Consider the following 19,134-nt stretch of genomic DNA (forward strand, 5'->3'; position numbering starts at 1 on the left):
ATGTACTTCTGTTTTATTGATTACACCAAAGCCTTTGACTGTGTGGATCATAACAAACTGTGGGAAATTCTGAAAGAGATGGGACTACCAGACCACCTGACCTGCCCCCTGAGAAATCTGCATGCAGGTCAAGAAGCAACAGTTAGAACCTGACATGGAACAATGAACTGGTTCCAGATTGGGAAAGAAGTACATCGAGGCTATATTGTCACTCTGCTTACTTTACTTCTATGCAGAGTACATCATGTGAAATACCGGGCTGGATGAAGTACAAGCTAGAATCAAGACTGCCAGGAGAAATATCAATAACCTCAGATATGCAGATGACATCACCCTTATGGCAGAAAGCAAAGAGGAAGTGAAGATCCTCTTGATGAAAGTGAAAGAGGAGAGTGAAAAAACTGGCTTAAAACTCAACATTTAAAACACTAAGATCATGGCATCTGGTCCCATCACTTCATGGCAAATAGATGGGTAAACAATGGAAAGAGTGACAGACTTTATTTTCTTGGGCTCCAAAATCACTGCAGATGGTGACTGCAGCCATGAAATTAAAAGACACTTGCTCCTTGGAAGAAAAGCTATGACCAACCTAGACAGCATATTAAAAAGCAGAGACATTACTTTGCCAACAAAGGTCCATCTAGTCAAAGCTATGGTTTTTTCCAGTAATCATGTATGGATGTGAGTTGAACCAGAGAAAGCTGAGTGCCAAAGAATTGATACTTTTGAACTGTGGTGTTGGAGAAGACTCTTGAGAGTCCCTTGGACTGCAAGGAGATCCAACCAGTCAATCCTAAAAGAAATGAGTCCTGAAAATTCACTGGAAGGACTGATGCTGAAGCTGAAGCTCCAATATTTTGGCCACCTGATGCGAAGAACTGACTCATTGGAAAAGACTCTGATGCTGGGAAAGACTGAAGGCAGGAGGAGAAGGGGACATCACGGACTCAATGGACATAAGTTTGAGCAAGCTCTGGGAGTTGGTGATGGACAGGGAAGCCTGGCGTGCTGCAGTCCATGGGTCGCAAAGAATCAGACACGATTGGGCAACTGAGCTGACTTCTCTAAAGCAATGAGATGGGCCAAATGATTTATTTATAAGCAGCAACAGTACCACTTGAAGACAGTCACAGCTTCGATCTCTTTCATGGCCCTCCCCACCAGATCCCACCCTAAGCTTTTCTGGTTTTCTATTTGAATATACATTGAGGCTTACTATGTTCATTAGGCAAAGTGAAAGGTCAAGCAGGATGACAGGAAAGGTCAGAAGACTTCATGTAAAGGTTCATTCTCGAGACTGCTCACAACACTAATCCAAACTTTAAAAGCCAAACCCCAAGAGCTGACTAGGGTGACCCAGGCAGCTCACACATATCCAAGAGCTCCTAAATTGTGCCCCTTCCCAATCTGAGGGTACCAGCTAATTCCTAAGAGACCACATATTAAAAAAAAGTTGACACAGAGAAAAATATTGTTGTTTAGTCACTAAGTCACATCTGGCTCTTTGCGACCCCATGGACAGTAGCCCACCAGGCTCCTCTGCTCATGGGATTTCCCAGGCAAGAATAATGGGAGAGGGTTGCCATTTCCTTCTCCAGGCAAGAGAAATAAAAATTGCTTTCTAAATGAAAATCCCTATCAATAGGCCGATACTGTATATGATGGTTAGAGTCCCTAGAGGTCCCCTTCTATGTGGCACCAACTTAGGCCACGGCTCTTTTTTATTATCTTGAAGAAACCAGTTCCTCACAATGGTAAGCAGCACGCCTGAATCATCAAAGTAGATGTTAAAAAGTTTGATACACCCATCCAGGATGGTTAACAGCCAAATAATGGAAAATAACAAGTGTTGGTGAGGATATGGAAAAATCAGAAATGCTGCGCGCTGCTGATGGAAATGTAAAACAGTACAGCTGAGAAACAGTTTAGTAATTCCTCAAAAAGTTAAACACAGAATTACTATCTGATCTGGAAACTCCACGTCTGGATACACACCCAAAGAAATCGAAAGCAGGAGCTCAAACAGATACATGCACACCCATATTCACAGCAGCATTATTCACAAGAGCGAAAAGGAAGAAATAACAGATGCACACAGTGGAGCACTATTCAGCCAGAACAGGAGTGCCCTTCTGATACATGCTACAAAGTGGATGAGCTTTGCAAGCAGCGTGCTAAGTGAAACAAATCAGACACACAAGACAAATATCATGCGAGTGCACTTAAATGAAGTACCAGGATAGGGAAATTCACGGAGACAGAAAGGAGAGAGGCTACCAGAGGCTGGGAGAGTGATTATTTACTGGGTAAAGAATTTCTGTTTGGGGTGATGAAAATATTCTAGATATTTCAGAACAGTGGTGATGGTTACACAAAATTGTCAATGCATTTAAATGCCACTGAATTGTACACAATATGGTTTAAATGGTAAAATTAATGTTTACTTTACCACAAGCCAAAATTTTATGATTATCACCACACACAGTTTACAGGATCTTTGTTCCCTGACCAGGGATTGAACCTATGCTTCCTGCAGTGGAAGCACAGAGTCCTAATGACTGCCAGGTAATTCCCCACTAGGAAAATTTTTTAAACAATGTTTGTGGTAACAAAGGCCATCACATTTATACTGTTATATAATTTATATATCATGGTTTATTTTGATCGTTCCTAAATGCTGCTAGTTTATGTTCATCATTTCTTTCATGTGGCAGAGTTCTTGGGTTCTCTCTCTGTAGGTGGTAATCATCCTGACTGCTAATTTAAATAAATCATTTCCCCTGTGATTTAATCCCCAAGATGAAAGAAAGGGAAGGGGGAGAGGGAGGAAGGAAAGACCGCCACACATTCCATCCAAACTGCTACACTTCAAATGCCCCACTCAACAATTCTTTTCCTTTAGAAAACTACTTAGCAAGAGTTGAACAAAACAGACCTGCAGAGGCTTACTAAGTCAAGCTGTTTTACCAGTCACCAAACCATTGAGGACGCAGAGGCTGACTAGAAAATGTGGGGGCTGTGTTCTCCCTTCATCACATCGTGTAAATCCTATGAACCTGTCACTCCCTTCTACCCTTCAACAGCAGCTCTCTAGAGTCCAACATTTGAGAAACAAGCAAGCAAATTTCAAACTAGATGGTTATCCTAAACAGATGTTAATCCAGTCGGGATGTGATCCTCCAGTCATAACACCTTGTGAACTCCTCATCCCTGGGCAGCCCAATAGTCTCCTTTTATCCTCACACTCAGAATTCTAAAAATAAGGAGGTAAATCAGGTTGGTCACAACACTTTAATTAAGTAAAACAGTTAAAACCATGTTTTCCTGAAAATCCTGAGGAGCTAAGAAAATATACTAAATCTCAAAAGTGATCTCTCCTTGGAATGCTGTCTTAGAGAAAGACACAAGCCTTCTCAGAGAATTTTATTCCTTTCCAAAATCTTTGTTGTTGTTCAGTTGCTAAGTCATGTCTGACTCTTTGCAACCCCATGAACTGCAGCACACCAGGCTTCCCGGGCCTTCCCTATCTCCCAGAGTTTGCTCAGACTCATGGCCACTGAGTCAGTGATGCCATCCAATCATCTCATCCTGTCACTCCCCAAACTCTGGCTCAACGATAACCAGAGACAATGCACAAGAGCGTATTTAAGCCACTTTCGGAACCAATAAGACAGACTATTAAGGCAGGTTTCTTTCAGTGTGAGTCGAATGAGAAGAGTTTTTATTTCTGAAAACCATCAACTATAAAATACTAGGTTTTTCTGCAGTCTTCATACCTGCCAATTAAGTTGTTTGGACCATAAGAATAAAAATGTGGGATGGTTTTAGACAGAACCGAAGAATGAATTTCTAACCACAGCCGCCCTTGACAGCTGGTGACAAACGCTCAGTTTCTGTTTGGTGCTACTGCTCACAGATTACGAAGCACACTACTACGCCGTGTCACTGAACACAGCTTGGTGGAGTGATCAGCGTGAGTGTTGAGCAGCACCCTCACGCTCTGCCCAACCGGCGGACTCTGCTTTGAAAGGTTCACCAAAGATCAGAGTTGCCCAAGGCCACTCAGTAAATGGATGCCTCTGTGCAAATCTATCGGACTGTCTCTATCGTCAACACCTCAAAGGTCATCTCCAGAGGACTCCCAAATCTGTGTCTCCAACCTAAACACACCAGTGAACCATCTCTACTATCTGAGACCCAGGTATTTTCCTGGATCACTTACAGCCCATGACCTCAGACACAACATGCCACCTCCCCACTCAAACATTTATTCTGTCAGTAGTACCACCATTATCAGGCATTCAGGCATGTAACACTGATCTCAGCCTTGACTCTCTTCTTCCTCCTCCCCACTTGCTGTGTTTTAAATGACCTCAGCCTCTTTATTAAGAATATACCGTGGAGAAGGCAACGGCACCCCACTCTAGTACCCTTGCCTGAAGAATCCCATGGACGGAGGAGCCTGGTAGGCTGCAGTCCATGGGGTCGCTAAGAGTTGGACATGATTGAGCGACTTCACTTTCACTTTTCACGCACTGGAGAAGGAAATGGCAACCCACTCCAGTGTTCTTGCCTGGAGAATCCCAGGGATGGGGGAGCCTGGTGGGCTGCCGTCTCTGGGGTCGCACTGAGTCAGACACGACTGAAGCAACTTAGCAGCACGCACGCACGCACGCGCGCGCACACACGCACACACACGCACACACACACACTAAAAAAAAAAAAAAAAAAGAATATACCGACAATTTAACCTTGAACAGAGGACGCATGTACCTGTCTGACTTTGCCTTTCCCGCTTTCTCAACCCCAGCTTGGAACCTTATCATTTTCTACTGTCCCAATAATTGCCCTACAGATCTCTTTGCTTCCAACCTTTCCCTCTCTCCCCTTCTTATGCTCCATTATCAAATTATTCTCCCTAAACTACCACATCATATTAGCAATGTGCTGGTAAGTTTTCAGCAACTAACTATCTTCCTGATAATGTTCAAAATACTCAGACACAAAGAAACTATCTTTCAATACCCGAACTTCCACCCCTCTCTAATAAATATAACATTAGTATCAGCTTAATCTTAACAATCTCCCCCAAATCCTCACTTACAATCCCGCTTCACTAAGGATCTCCAGCAGTGAGACTCTGGCTTTTCATGCCTTTGCTTATGTTTTTCCTCTTTCTCCTCCCAAATGCTTGCCTTTTCTATCAGAGATTGTAAAATCTTTAAGAATGACTATTATATCTCATGTCTATTACTGCAGCGTCAAGAGTAATGCTTTGCTTAGCACAAGCATCCAGACAAGAGTTCCATGAATAGGAAATCTCCTAAGACCATAGGTCATTCTAGATAAGGAGTCAGAGGTGTGTCATTCTTCATATAGAAAGAGGACATTAGAAAGAAGTCATCCAATATATATTTATTAAGCATCTTTCATGCGCTCCGCAGTATCTTGTACAAGCTTCTACAAGCTTGTTAATTTGAGTCTTGAACCACTCAATTTTTTTTTAATTTCCAGGAAAAGTACTGTTCAAATTTCAGGCAATTTTAAAGATATTAAATAATTTTTGTCTAGGGAGGAGAGGATAGAGGAAAGAATAGGATTAAAACTTATTTAAACCAACTGAATCCAGGCACTAGACTAATAACATGTTACACTGTTCTCTCTCCTTTGCTTTTTCTCACACACACACATTTTTAGCTAAGACAAATATTTTATTCAGGTTCAACACTGGAATCATTTCACTTTCTGAGCTATTCTGCAAAAATCTACAAAACATAAAAAAAACCAATACAATTAAATGTAGCAGCACAAAACCAGCAGTGCCCGTGAGAGCACACTCGAGCCACGCAGCAGTGTGTCAGGGAAACATCCGCTTGGGGCTGACCCTAATAGTGCCGGTGCTCTTGTAATCAGAGATCTGGGCCCTTCCTCAAAACTTATTATCTCCTCACTCCCTTCTCAGAGCTGATGCTTTTCAAAAGTAGCATGAATGTATATACACTAGAGGCAGTTTTTAAATTCCCTTCAAATTCCTTCCTAGTGTGAAATGGGCTATTATATGCCACTGGCTCAGGACTATAAAGGTACATAGGTTAGGGCCCAGGGGCTACAGAGGTTGTGAATACAGTTTTGCAGTCTTCCTTTCTACACTGAGAAATGGTGGCTGCCTCTCTGGCCCCACTACTCCCAAAAGGGCTTCCCTGGTAGCTCAGCAGTGAAGAATCTACTGGCCAAGCAAGAGATGTGGGTTCAATCCCTGGGAAGATTTCCTGGAGAAGGAAATGGCAACCCATTCCAGTATTCCTGCCTGGGAAATCCCTTGGACACAGGAGCCTGGCAAGCTACAGTTCACGGAACTGCAAAAGAGTCCAACATGACTAAGTGACTAAATAATCACAACAAAATGAGAAGCAAACTCTAGATTCAAGATACAAAGTTCTGCTTTAAAACTGAGTATTTGGGATTTTGTTCCACATTCTCACCTGTCTTATCTGTAAATACAAGAATTCCCCAGGGATACTGTGATTCATGATAATATGTAAAGAATCTAGCCCTGGCACAAAACAGACACTCAATAAACAACGGCTATTTTTTGTTTTCTGATTCCTTTCTTGGTATAAGATGTTCCTTGGATATGGCTGCTACTAAATATACAAACCTAAATTCAACATGGAATCCTAACTTGAATTCCAAACTTAATTATCACAAACCCAACTGCCTGAAACTAGGGTGAATACAGGATATGCAGGCAACACAGGTCATTTAACACCCTCACTCCCGCTTTATGAGGGTGAAATGTTCATTATGCTGGTTTAATCAGCAAAACAATCTTTGGATTCACAAAGTAGTTCATAAACTTGCAAACTAGTCATCTCTGTACACAATAAAGAACTGGAGAAAAAATTACAAGGAAAAGGGCTTCTTCTGAGAGATTATTGCTTTTATTCTTCAGAAAATCACATACAATTTACCTCTTTTTATAGTCATTTATACTGGCTTCACCAAAGAGTCTGAGTAACTCAAGGGAATAGATTTATACACAACTTATCTTTGTACTTAAAAGACCTTACACAGTTTCTGAAGCACACACACACATATACATACAGTTTAATCTATACTACACTTGTCTCAACAAGGTTCAGAATAAATCAAAACAAAGGAGGTAGACTATCCCAACTGCTGAGAAAACATAGCTTTGAATAGAATCAGCAGCTAACAGCAGAGAAATACAAAGAGTAACCAGAACCCGGTCCCATTCTTCCATTAGACACTCATAATTCTTACATCCCCCCCAAGGAGAGTAAAGAAGAAAATTCATTTACAGTAACTTAATAGTTTTTAACTTGGGAGTTTGGGAAACCAGCAAGTTACTGTGCTAAGGTATAAAACAAGGTAACAAGAGCCTAATAAGTATACTCTACTAAGAGTATGCACAATTTAAAACAAGAGACAAAAACTGAAGTTGCTTCTTTCTTTGTTCATTTTTGTTTGGCTGTGTGGCTTGTAGGTTCTTAGTTCCCCAACCAGGGACTGAACCTCGATGTTGACAGTGAAAGTACTGAGACCTAACCATTGAACTACTGGGGAATTCTCAAAAAACTGAAAATTTAAAGCAAAGTTCTCAAACTGAATCACAGCCATAAATCAATGCCCACCTATGGATTTTGTTCAGCCAACACAGCAGTGTTCATAAAAAGTTAAAACTGTCAGAACTTCAATTGGAAATTTCATATAAAACCTCTGTATCCTGTTATCAAATACCACTCTCTTGAGGAAAAACAGACCTGCCAACACTGGGCACACACTCCCAGCAAGACCACCTGGCCCGGAGTGGAGAGCCTTCACCTGGCACCGGCCTGTGCTTCCCAGCTGCTCCAGTCGCCATCCAGTCCCATCTTACAGGTGGGAAATCTTCAAGATTCTCAAAACGACAGGCACGCAAGCTACGTTGCTTCAGTCATGTCCAACTAAAAGGGACCCCATGGACTCTGGCCTGCCAGACTCTGCTGTCCACGGGGATTCTCCAGGCAAGAATACTGGAGTGGGTTGCCATGCCCTCCTCCAAGGGATCTTCCTGGCCCACGGAACGAACCCCCATCTCTAATGTCTCCTGCACTGGCAGGCGGCTTCTTTACCACTAGGTGCCACTGGGGAAACCCCTCAAAACCACAGTTGGCAAAAAGCCTGTTTGTTGAGTATAGCTAACTCCAGGACTTTCTTAAGTTCTTAATCATTTCGCAACTCTACCTCCAGGTGAAATGTAATGTGAAAACAGGTATTTAAAAGAACTATACAGGAATGTCTATAGCATCTTTATTTGCAATAACCTAAAATCTGAAAGCAGCCAAGATATCCATCGACTGGTAAATGGACAGACCATATATCATATGCTATATCCATATGATAACAAGTACTCAGCTGATACTTGAAACAACATGAATAACTCTCAAAAGCATTAAGTAAAAGCAGTCAAGACTCATAAGACAACAGATTCTATGACTGTACTTATATGAAATTACAAAAACGAACAAACTGTGGTGACAGCAAGTAAACAGTAATTGTGGCTGGAGTGAAGAGCGGCATGAAGGAACTTTCTGTGGTGATGGAAATATTCCACATCATGACTGTAGAGGAGGTTAAATAACTGCACACATTTGTCAAAACGAAAAATTGAGTGAATTTATAAAACCTGTACCTCAATAAAGCTAGTTCTAAAAGAGGCATTCAAAAAATACTATAAAACTAGATAGAAGAGTACTACTATCTCTACCTTGGAAAGTTTGGGAAAATTTCAGGAAAAGGTGAGATCTGAATTGGGTCTCGTCACAGAACAAGTTTAAGGCACATAAGTAAAAAACACAGAATGTAAGTAGTAATATTCTGCACTGTAGCCTATGAGAACAGGCATCTCTGAATATAAAGGAAAAATACTTCAAAAAAGGAAATTCACAGAAATGAATAATTAGTACCTGGATAAGTATCAAAGGCAAGTTGATCACACAAGATTTCCCAAGAGGGAATCAACTCAGACATTTACTGCTCTTTATATGCAAAATTAACAGTACTGTGAAAGAATTTTTGTTTTCTTTTCAAACAGAGCAAAAAGAAAAGGAAGAAAAAGGAACCTAAAGAGAGTAAAGGAAGGGATGGAGGCAAGTAGACGAAGTAAAGGTAAGGGATACACTGCGTCAGAATAAAGGTACCTGGTGCCCACAGATGAGAAAACAGAACAAGGGAGGCATGTCAGGCCTTGATGAGGGGCGAAAAGGAAAACTAAAAACCAGGGAAAAAGAGACCAAAGTCAGAGCACAAGAGAACAGAGGCCTGGCAGAGGAACGCAGACCAGAGGAATCAGAGGGAAGGGAGAGCAGGAGAGTTCTTCCCCCCTGAATCCCACAAAGTAGCCCCTTCCTCTCCTGTTTCTGCCTCTGCCTCTGCCGAAGTCTGCGCATACCCAACCCCACTCCATACATCTTGTACATCCTTCAACTTCTCTTGACTTCTTTCACTCATCTTCAAATCCCAGTTTAAATGTCATCTTGTCTGGGAAGCTTTTCCAACTTTTCCAGGCAGGATCCACGTTGTTCTAAACACCATAATGTTGAACTGTAATATCTGTGTCCTCTACTAGTCTATGGGCAACTCCAGCAGAGGAGTCAGTAGCAAGAATGAAACCCTTACTAAAGAGCAGTTTGAAAAACTATAAAGTCCACGTAGTCTTTTACGATTCCCAGGTGACTCAGTGGTAAAGAATCTGCCTGCCAAGCAGGAGATGCAGGTATGATTCCTGGGTCGGGAAGATACCCTGGAGAAGAAAATGGCAACGCACCCCAGGATTCTTGCCTGGAGAATTCCATGGACAGAGGAGCCTGGCGGGCTACAGTCCACGGGGTTGCAAAGAGTAGGACACGACTTTGTGATTAAACTAGTAAGTCTTCCACAAGTCTTAAAGCAGGATGCTTGAAGCTTTTCTGTTTAAAGGGTACAGTGAGGGAATCCCCTGGTGTTCCAGGAGTTAGGACTTGGTGCTTTCACTGCCAAGGGCCCCAGTACAATCTGTGGTCAGGGAACTAAGATCATACAAGCCACACAGTACAGCCAAAGAAAGGAGCACAGTGTATCTTTCAAACAAGAGTACATCTACCTTACCACCAGTGTCTCCCTAAATGGTCACAGGGCATTTTTGTTTTCATTTCTCAATGAATGGCACATATAAAACAGAAGGAAAATTGCACCAGGAATAGCGTGTAGCATTCAAAGTAGGAAATTTATCTACAAAATAAAAGGAGGAGCTTCAGTTTGCCAAAACAAAACATTACTTGGAAGAAAGCGTTAAGTGTTCCACAAGGAATCTGAAGGAAACTGAAGGACAGAAAACAGCAAGCTCAAGATGCTCTCACGAGAAACTTGTCAACGTCAACAATACCCAAAGATAAGTAAGTGAAAACGTGACTTTGTAACAAAACATGTAAATATGGTTTGGGTGTTGTCCAAAGGACAGAATGACAGGATGATCAGAGTTGCTGGAAATTAGTGAGGAAATGAATAGTTCAGAAGGCTGCTGGGGGTGAAGACTTCCAACACAAATTTTGGAAGAAATGTCATGAACTGCTGAAATGGCTTACAAGGCTTAGCAAGCAATGGGAATGAGATGGTATTGCATTCACAAAGTACCACTGCGTGTGTGCTAAATCACTTCAATTCTGACTCTTTGTGACTCTATAAACTATAGTCCACCAGGCTCCTTTGTCTATGGGACTCTCTAGGCAAGACTACTGGAGTGAACTTCCATGCCGTCCTCGGGATCTTTCCAACCAGGGATCAAACCCTTGTCTCTTGTGTCTCCTGCACTGGCAGGCAGGTTCCTTACCACTGTGTCATCTGGGAAGCCCACTGCAGTCCCCTGCATCAAACTCTCTCCACATCTAACCCAAGTCATTGGGATAAAAGACTTATTAGCAAGAATGATTTTACATATTTCTCCCTAAAGGGACCCTTGCTACATAGATGAATAATTATCCCAAACATCTAAGAAGTAAGAAATTTTGCTCACATTTGTCAAACATCTAGAGACCAAGTGTGCCAAGAGCTAATGACAAATTCACAGGACAAAGAACAAGGTTTTTAGTTGCTGTTTTCTTGGAAGGAGTACTTGAGTCTAACTAATGGAATGTACCTAACAACAACAACAACGACGAAAAATAAAGGGATTTTAAAGAAATCATCGAACTAGCTTTTCTTACAAAAAAGGGTCAATTTTAACATGTAGACTTTTTGTTTGATGAGCAGATGGGGACTAATTACTCCCTTCCAACTAAGAAAAGCCCAAGGTCTCTACTAATAGTAGACTGACTTCACTGGCTTCTATCTAGAAGTTTTTAGCAATCTACTCATTTATTTAAGCAGTTCAAAAACACTAAAAGGTGTTAGGCACTGGGCATACAGAAATAAGAGGAAGACTCTGACCTCAAGTTGCTCGCTGTTAAGTAGGTAGAGAAATACTGTAGAGTGCAGAAAGTCCTAATAAAAGAGAAACGGAGAGGCAATCACTAAGAGAAAGAAAATTAAATACAGATTTGCTAGGCAGTTTCAAGCAAACCCAAAGTATTAGCATATTCAAAGTACAAGAGTTTGAGAATAACTAACAATTTCCCAATAGCCCTCTGTGAGATAGAAAAAATCACTAATCCTTACCATTAACAAATGAATAAACTGAATCACTCATAGGCAAACATAAGTTAAACAGAACTAGAAACAAGATTGAAGGCCACAGGATGCTTTTTGGTTTTAAGAGGTCAATATATTCTCTTTCCTAAATTCTCATGCTCACCCTCAAATCCAGTTCGAATCAACAAGACTGGTGAAATACTACATAAAAACAAAATGGAAAGCTACACATGAGAAAAGTACTTGCCTGTGTAACATTTTTAGTTATGGCATCTCCACTTCGGTGGGCACTTAGCACTCCTGATATTTTCCAAGGAAGGGGAGGGGCGGCAACCTACATTTCGGCGGTCTGGTTTGAAAAAGCACCCTATCCTAATTAGGTAATTCTACAAAGAGCTCAGGCAAAAACAAACAATGTGGCTCCCAAATTACATGTATGATATATATAAGATCTATGTGTGTTATCTATTCACTGGACCAACTTCTCTCCAAATAGTTAACACACTAAGGTTCTTAGATACATTTTAAAATCAGATTGTTTTTCAATCAGAATGCATCTCTAAAATAAATAAGACTTGACATTCCAACATTTGCTTTAAACAGTTTTTCAGGAAGACATCTATTCGCAAATAAAAATGTAGAACAAAACATAGACATGTGGTCTTACTCTAAAAATTCTTCAAGGCATGAGATACATACATTCTGCAAGTGCCCAAATATTACCCAAAGTTCATGTTTATATATGTTGCAATAACTTAACATCCAAGTACTTAAAACCCAGAGACTGATGTCTTGGAACATGGGTTGATAGACAAACTACAGCATTCAAATACAGCCTGTTCTTATAAATAAAGTTTTACTGGATTATAGCCCCAAACATACTGTCTATGGCTGTTTTCATCCTACAATCTGCAGACCCGAGTAGGTGTGACAGACACTACATGGCCGACAAAGCGTAAATATTTACTACTCCATCCTATACAGAAAGTCTGCACAGGTTACTCTATCTTCGAATCATTAGAATCAATGATCTCACAAATTTATGTCCAGTCTAAGAGTTCATCTACCCTGAAAGCTGAACTACTGAATATAGTAAAAGAGGATTTGTCCCCAAAATATCCAAGTACAAACCCACACGGAAAGAAACCTCTGCTGAATCACTGAAAGTCATGTAGTTGTCAATCTACACTAAATTTTAAAAGCAAACGGTGAAAAAAAAAAAAGTAAAAGCAAACAGTGGATTTAGTTCACAATCTTTTAAAACTTTGCTACAGTAATAGAATCAACATGCAAACTCACTGTACTTTCACTGTCACTGTACTTAGCTCACCACCACAAGGAGACATACTAATTATTCCTTCATTACTTACACTTGCATCCAAGAACCTACACACAGTAAACTAGTAAACCAAGACAGAGTTTTTGTAAAAGTTTGTTTCCCCTGTCATGACAGAGAATGGGATGGTAAGTGGAGGTAATCTCTTCTTCTAGATATATTAGCCTCTTCTATGCTTATTAGTCTAAAAATTCCAAAGATGCTTTATTAATCACATAAAAAAGTTATATCCAAATAAGTCTTGTTGAATCTATTTGCCATTCTTAGAATAAGACAAAAAAGGCGAGCAAATACTTTCACTTGTCATAAAAATTATATTTAAGAACTCAAAGTCTATCAAATAATCAGGATTTACATTTTTATATATCCTTAACAGAACCGTGAGTCAATCATATCAAATACAGAAATTGATAAACCATTTATTTACCAATTATTTTTCTCCAGTTAACAAAATAGGAGATAACTGTAAATTCCTAAATAAATACAGTCAACTCTTGAATAGTCCCTCACGATATACCCAAGGCATGTTCCTGACCGTTTAAGTGTTTAACCAAAGATCCATCAACAGCCTGGTACCCTTGAGAATACCAAGAGAGTCACAGGTTGTAAAGTGATGTTAACATAGAACTAAATTAAGGATCTAATACGGCCGACGTGATGCCAAAATAATCATAAAACAAATAAAGTAAAATAAGTGATTTTCTAACTACTCATACCATTCCTCTTTCATCTTTGATGTTTCTCCTAGCTATTTTGGATTACAATGGGAAAAAAATATTTAAAAGTACAACCAAGTGACAATCAGTTTACCATAAATCACAAGATTTATACAGAAGTCTCATTTTTTGCTTTTTTAAAAGAATTAAGTCAGATCTTGATCCTATTTCTCACCTGCAGGGTAATCGCAAGACAAGAGTCCTAAAAGAACCTTCAAACCTAAATAATTTTCTCAAGACTCAGTTTTCTCATGAAAGTATATTTAAGGGCTATCAATTTATGTAAGCAGGAGGGGCAAATTACAATCAGGACCAGGGCAAGCACGAAGGGCCTGATCTTTACAAGGTATCCTGATGAAAAAAATGGAGACCCCGCCCAGCCCTTAACTTTCTCGGCTTTTCTAGTCCTGGTCTCCTCCGAGCAAAATCCAAAAAAACAGAACTTCCTCCTCACTGCCTCCTATCCGGGGCCTGGTGCACAAATTCAGACCGCTAGTTATCCAAGTACCTTCTTAAGGCAGTCTTAAGGCTCAAGCTCGCTCAGAAACAGCAAAAAGGTTTGCCTTCTTGGGTTAAAGGAGGGCAATTATAGGGTTTGGCGGCCGGTTTGTCAGGAAGCTTAAAGCCGATAAAGAGGGAGAACCCAGAAACTGAGCTCCATCTACTCCCAGGAACCATCCCCAAGGGGCGGCTAGACTGCCCTCGGTACTTCCCTGCCTCCTCTGCTCGGGTGGGGAGAGCGGTGGGTCGGGGTCAGGCTCCCCTGAGCTACTTCATCGTCCCCTCGGACTCGCCTTCGGACACCCGAAACGCCCCCGGCCCGGTTCCCTTGCCCTTTGCCCTGTCTCCTCCCCTCTCAGTGACCCACCGCCACCGGTCCCCTCCCATCTAACATGGCCGCCCCACCTGGCCCACCCCCGACACAGCCTAACCAATGGGGGGGGGGGGTCCCCATCACACCGCCTCCCGCAAGCCCATTGGCGCGTCTGCCTCCGTCTGCCTGCTCCATTGGATGGTGGCATCTGCCACTCTGTGCCGAAAGCTCCGCCTCCAAGCCGCTTCAAGCTGCTTTGAGAAGACATATAAACAAATCCCGGGAGGGAGGCCCCTCTCGGCAGTCACTGGGGCGGGGACGAGAAGGGGGAGCGGCTACCCCCGAGACACCCCTGCCTGGACCCCCTCAGCCGCAGCCCGCGCCTCCTCGTCTCCTGCCAGCCTGGTTCCAACCTTCGTGGCCCCGGCCCTTCCTCACACGCCCCTCTCTCTCCTCCCCCGCCAGCCTCGCCTCCCCTCCCTTCCCCGGCCCCACCCCCCCCCCAGCGTCTCTGACAGGCCGGTTGCCGGCTGCCACGGCCCCGGGCTCCGAGGCAGCAGTAAAGGGCCAGGCGGCCTGGCAGGGCGGACGCTCGGCACTGCCCACCCCTGGCCTAGCCTGCCGCCCGCCCGTAGGTCCCTCTACCAATGCCCCGCGCTTTATATAACCGTCCCGGGCCGGGGGTGGGGGAGGGGAGCCGGAGTCCCCGTGACCGGCAGGCGGCAGCCTGCAGCCCGCGCGCCCCCAGACTCGGTCTAGTCCCGGTCCCCGCCCCGTGCCGACCCGGCCCAGAGCCTCGGCGCTGGCGCCTCTTAGGCCAGCGGCCCTCCTCCGCCCCCCGCCCGGTTCGTTCCCTAGCCCAGGCGCCTGCGGGCTCCGGGCCGAGGGCAGCGGACCTCACCTGTGGGTGTGGGGGCGGCTCAGGCGCTGGGTCTGGTTCCACTGCAGGGGCCGCGGCCCCTCTCCATGCTGCCTCGGGTTTGTTTTGTTTATGTCCTTCCTGACGGGTTCCCGGAAATCGCGTGACTCGCCCCCCTCACGTGGGCCGCGGCGAGGAGGAGGAGAGAGGCGGGGGCCCGCCGGCCTCGGGCCAATCGCGAAGCGCCCCGCGGCTTGGCCAATCAGAAGCTCGGGCTGACAGAGTACCCCTATCACATGACGCGGGAGGGGCGGGTTGCCGGGAAAAACCAGGAAGAGGGGGCGGAGCGGGGGCTAAGCCTGCCGCTGCACCGTGGGCGTGGGCCGTCTCTGATACTTAGCTACACTCGCGTTTGTCCGGGATGTTTGTTTTCACTTTCACGTCCAGCATTATACTAATATTACAACTACGCGGCGAGGCCTGAAGTGCCCGTATGCCCATTTTACAGTTTAAGTTTCTGAAACTTGAGGGAAGCTACGAAAACAGCATTAATTTAGGAGGGGGGATTGATTGCATCCAGTGTTTTATGCATGTCCACAACAACCCCATCTGAACCACTTAATTCAGTGAGAAACTGACCTTGCCTGCAGCTGGTCGTCCATTCTTCCAACTTATTGCGCACGTTTGCTCCAGACACTGGATTTCGTGCATCTTTAAAACGGCGTTATGTACAGAATTGTACATACAGAATGCTACTAGAAGCGCCTAGGCAAGCCTATATGACACTTTGACCTGAGTGTTTATATATGTGTGTGTATGTTCCCTAAATCTGTTCATAATAACACTCAGTGGTAATATACCAATTTTTTAGACGGGGAAATTAAGGTTCAGAAAAGTTAAGTTATTGCACAAGGTCAGGAAGCTTGTAAATGACCCAGCTGAGACTAGAACCCAGTCCTGTCATCACAGCCTGTGCTTCCAGGCTTCTCTTTATGTTTCTTAAGGGCCCAGAATTTGTCTTCTGAGCACAGTACAGAAATGTGATTTTAGTAAGCAAAAGGAAAGGAGGATGTGGGAACAGAAATCCTTGGCCAGATTCCTTTAGGATGCCAGTTTTCTCTTAGGAGTAATTGCCTTTAAAAAGAAGGTGGCTTCTCTTTGCACACATGTAGGGAAATGGTAACCCACTCCAGTGTTCTTGCCTGGAGAATCCCAGGGACGGGGGAGCCTGGTGGGCTGCCGTCTATGGGGTCGCACAGAGTCGGACACGACTGAGTGACTTCACTTTCACTTTTCACTTTCATGCATTGGAAAAGGAAATGTCAACCCACTCCAGTGTTCTTGCCTGGAGAATCCCAGGGATGAGGGAGCCTGGTGGGCTGCCGTCTACGGGGTCGCACAGAGTCGGACACGACTGAAGCGACACAGCAGCAGCAGCAGGGAAGTAATAATGTCAGTGTCAAAACCACACTTTTGAATCAGACTTTCATAGACCATAAGCTTCAAACATCTACCTTTCATGCCTGGCACATGGTCATTAAGTACTGGTTGAATAGCAACCTGGGTTTGAAACCTTGTTCTACTGTATGGGAACCAGGACAAATTATTTACCTCTGTGTGGCTCCTCTGTAAGTACCTCATGGGGTTGATATAAGAACTGAGTGAAAAAAATTCATATAAAGCACTTACCATAGTGTTTCACATAAAGTGAGCACTTAATGAATGACAGTATGATTAGATTTTTTCAAGTGCATCATTTAGAAGATCCATAGCAGACTAAATAGCAAGAAAAGATAGCTCTAGGCTTACTTTTAGTAGTTTGCTGCTAAGTCGCTTCAGTCATGTCCGACTCTGTGCGACCCCATAGACGGGAGCCTGGTAGCCTACCAGGCTCCGCCGTCCCTGGGATTCTCCAGGCAAGAACACTGGAGTGGGTTGCCATTTCTTTCTCCAATGCATGAAAGTGAAAAATGAAAGTGAAGTCGCTCAGTGGGTTGCCAGTGTAGTTTAGCAGCTACTAAAATACTTTTGTCGGAGAAGGCAATGGCACCCCACTCCAGTACTCTTGCCTGGAAAATCCTATGGGCGGAGGAGCCTGGTAGGCTGCAGTCCAGAGGTCTCGAAGAGTCGAACACGACTGAGCGACTTCACTTTCACTTTTCACTTTCATGCATTGGAGAAGGAAATGGCAACCTACCCCAGTGTTCTTGCCTGGAGAATCCCAGGGACGGGGGAGCCTGGTGGGCTGCCGTCTATGGGGTCGCACAGTCGGACACGACTGAAGCAACTTCGCAGCAGCAGCAAAATACTTTTGTACACAATATTAATAGGTAAGGATATGTAGGTACCAAAGAGGAAAGTAAAAGTAAATCTTCCCTCTGTATCCTTCAAAATGAAGTGAGGGAATGAATACTTTCCCTACTGCACAGGAAACGTGTGCATGCATGCTAAGTTGCTTCAGTTGTGTCTGACTCTGTGCAACCCTATGGGCTGTAGCTCAGCAGGCTCCTCTGTCCATGGGGATTCTCCAGGCAAGAATACTGGAGTGGGTTGCCATGCCATCCTCCAGGGGATCTTCCCCACCCAGGGATTGAACTGGTGTCTCGTGTCTCCTGCATTGGCAGAGGGATTCTTTACCACTAGCGCCACTGGTAGCAGGATTTTAATTATTTTCTCGAGGCCAACACTTTGTTGTTATTTAGTCACTAAGTCATGTCCAACTCTTTGTGACCCCATCGATTGTAGCCACCAGGCTCCTCTGTTTATGGGATTTCCCAGGTGAGAATAGTGGAGTGGGTTGCCATTTCCTTCTCCAGATCTTCCCAACCCAGGGATCAAACCCGAGTCTCTTGCACTTGCAGGTAGATTCTTTACCGAGTCCCTGGGGGAAGCCCCAGGGCTAAGATACCACCTTCTAATTTTCCATATCAACTGGAGTTTAAAAACGAAACCCCAATAGAAAAACTAGCTTGCAAAGTATGAGCCAGGTTCCTCTCACTCATTCATGAGATTCATGCATTAAATCTCCATGGAATACATTACAGATGATTCTCACTCGTAATATCATGTTTGGGAAAACTGCAGCAGATGGTTAGCTCTTCCACTGTTACTGCCCTTTGAATATAGGTATTTTCACCTCCTCTCCTGGGCAGCAGTTTCTTGGGCTCAAGGAGCACCCAGATTCTTTTCACAGCAGGAGGCTCTGCCCATTGAAAGCTCTTAATAGTGAATTATGTTGTATTCCCGCCTTTGCATCTTCTGTTGTCTTGGAAAGGACAGACTTTTGGCTAACAGAGACCTTTCCATCAAGGTTTATTAATGACTGTATCCTGCTCTGAAGTGAATGAAATCACTGACTCCTAATTGATTTGTTTCTCTGAGTTTTATCCTGCCAGATTGTGCCACAGTCAAAGTTGGCAGGGAGTTAGGACTCTGGAATAGCATTGCTTTGAGTTTCAGAAGGCTCTTCTTGTTCTAGTCACAAAGTGGTAACAAAAGGCCATCACCACTTCCAACATGCTTAACCTTGATACCGGCAGAATCATTTCATAGTGGGATATCCTGAATCAGAAAAATATGTTTTACCAAATATGAGACAATGAGGTAAAAAAGTAATACTTAAGACTCCACTGAATTCTTAAAAATAATTTTTATTTTGTGATTAGGTAACATATATACACCATGCTAAATTCAAAAGGTACAAAAAGTATTTAGTGAATGTTGAATCTCTCTCCCACCC

General features: G+C 43.5%; 1 protein-coding gene across 2 annotated transcripts in view; it reads right to left on the bottom strand.

Annotated features, from left to right (window-relative positions):
* CREBRF (CREB3 regulatory factor) overlaps nt 1–15,576 on the bottom strand; it is a 59,063-nt gene extending 43,487 nt beyond the window's left edge. The window contains exon 1 of one of the 2 annotated variants that reach the window (XM_040262737.1): nt 15,438–15,576. The gene's annotated coding sequence lies outside the window, so the exon portion shown is untranslated. Of the gene's footprint in view, nt 1–13,897; nt 14,998–15,437 lie in introns of those variants that run through there. The other variant, XM_040262738.1, reaches the window with a different exon arrangement.
* Between the last annotated feature and the right edge of the window lie 3,558 nt (nt 15,577–19,134).

The sequence above is a fragment of the Oryx dammah genome, unplaced genomic scaffold (genome assembly GCF_014754425.2).
Source record: "Oryx dammah isolate SB20612 unplaced genomic scaffold, SCBI_Odam_1.1 HiC_scaffold_20, whole genome shotgun sequence".
NCBI lineage: Eukaryota > Metazoa > Chordata > Mammalia > Artiodactyla > Bovidae > Oryx > Oryx dammah.